Source organism: Tupaia chinensis, unplaced genomic scaffold, assembly GCF_000334495.1.
Source record: "Tupaia chinensis unplaced genomic scaffold, TupChi_1.0 Scaffold142619_1, whole genome shotgun sequence".
Taxonomy (NCBI): Eukaryota; Metazoa; Chordata; class Mammalia; order Scandentia; family Tupaiidae; genus Tupaia; species Tupaia belangeri.
In genome coordinates this window covers 103,785-106,078 of record NW_006202465.1, presented here as the reverse complement: position 1 = coordinate 106,078, position 2,294 = coordinate 103,785, and positions in this window count along the sequence as shown.

Below are 2,294 nucleotides of genomic sequence, written 5' to 3'. Positions count from 1 at the left end.
TTAAAGATGTCCCACCTTTTGGGACCGGGTCAGTGAAAAAATTCTTTACATTGAATTCCAAACGTTTTTTTCTTACTCTAAAAAACAAATAAAAGGAAGCACTGTATCTGAGCATCCCAGAAACATGTTTATCTTTCGCTGGGTATGTCACTCAATTTTGTGCTTAGTAAGAAACAGAATTAATTATTATTTCTACGGACTTGGTTATTTCTGTTGACAAACTCGATTTCCTTAGCAGTCATAGGGCTATTCAGGTTGTGTCCTGCATTCTTGTGCAGTGCTTTATTCGAGTGGTTTTGCTCTTGTTCTTTGGTCCCTCTGATTCTACAACTTAACAATAGACCAAAACAGAAAATATAAAACTATTAAAAAACTTTTCACAACCTTGAATTAGGTAGTACATGTCTCAGATATAAAACAACGATAAAAGAAGAGAGATAAAATGAATTTCATGAAAATTTAAATTTTTCGTTGTTTGAAAAACATCATTAAGTGGGACCAGCACTTGGCATAATAGCTATGTCGCTGGACTCCCGCATAGTTGAACTTAAACTCACGCCAGGCACATGTGCGTGCATGCCCAGGATCCCGAGAGGAGAATGGAGGAGAAGGGATTGCGGCGTGGCCATCCCCCCTGGGGGGTGATTTCTCGCTTTCTGTCTCTCAGTCTCTCTCTGTCTTTCTGGCGAGCGCATGCCCTATAGCAAAAACCTCTCAAAAAAAAAAAAAAAAAGAAAAGAAAAAAGAAAGACACCATTAAGTAAACAAAAAGCCAAGACTGAAAGAAAGATTCACAATGTATCCATCAGACAAAAAATATGAATCTAGGGGACCAGCAGATGGCATAATGGTTACTTTGCGGGACTCCCATATAATCGACTGTGGTTCAAGTCCTGGACCCAGTGGCTTAAAACTCATGTTGTGCACATGTGTGTACACACCCAAAATCCTGAGAGTCTAATGGAGGAGAAGGGATTGTGGCATGGCCATCCCTCTTGGGGGAGGGAGGGTCGGTGATTTCTCGATTTCTGTCTCTCTCTCTCCAGCGAGTGCACACACCCTATAGCAAAAATATCTCTTAAAATGATGTGAATCTAGAATTTATGAATAACTCTTGCAACTCTATAATAAGGCAAATAACTCAATTAAAAATGAGCAAACTTTGAACAGATATTTCACAAAAGATATATGATGGCTAATGAATACATGAAAAGATGCTGGACCTTATTAGTCATCAGAGAAATGAAAATTAGTATCACAAGATCCTACTAGATACCCTTTAGAATAGTTAAAAGTGTAAAATTTTAACCAAAATAATCTGACCATATTAGCTGCTGATGAGAATGTGGAGAAGTTGAAATTGTGATGGGAATGTAAAACTATAAAACCACCTTGGAAAATGAACAGTTTAGCCAGTTCTTAAAAATTAAACCTACATGGGGCTGGCAGGTGGCATGGTGATTTTTTTTTTTTTTAGAGTTTTTTTTTTGTTTTGTTTTGTTTTTTTGCCATAGGGCACGTGCGCTTGCCAGAAAGACAGAGAGAGACAGAAAGACAGAAAGCAAAAAATCATCTCCCAGGGTGGATGGCCACACCACAATCCCTTCTTCTCTAGGGATTTTGGGCATGCATGCACACCCAGTATGATTTTCCAGCGGGCCTGAGACTCAGACTGCACAGCCCTCGTTGTGAGACCCAGCTGCCTTACTTCCACGCCCCTGCTAGCTCCACATGCAGTCTGTGTTCCTACCTTCACGAACTGCTTTAAATTAAGTTCATTTTTTAATTTAAAATAAACGTTTAAATATCTCGTTCTGGACTGGGCGGCTTGGTTTCTCACTTTCTCTCTCTCTCACTCTGTCCACTCTGTTCAAATTAAAAAATAAATGAATAATGAATAAAGTTAAATAAAATAATTCTAAAAGTAAAAATTAAACCTACACCTACCAACAATTGTAGCCATTCCATTCCTAGGTATTTATGCACTCCTCCTCCCATGAAAACATATGTCTACACAAGAATTTGTATATTGGCCCCCCCTCCGGGGGCTCCCTGTGGCCAGGGGCTCACGCGGGGCCCGCCTCCCTGGCCTCTCAGGTGCTGGATGGCCCGGAGGCCGAAAACAAGGTTGAAGAACTTGCAACTTGAGAAGATGACGGTTACCAGCCCTGCATTATCTCAGGGGAAAACAAGAACTACTCTGCCATTCTTAAGGAAGCCAGATACCCAAGGACAACTCACACTGCAGATGCCCACAACACCATTCCTGGTAACTACAAGATGACTGCTGTGCC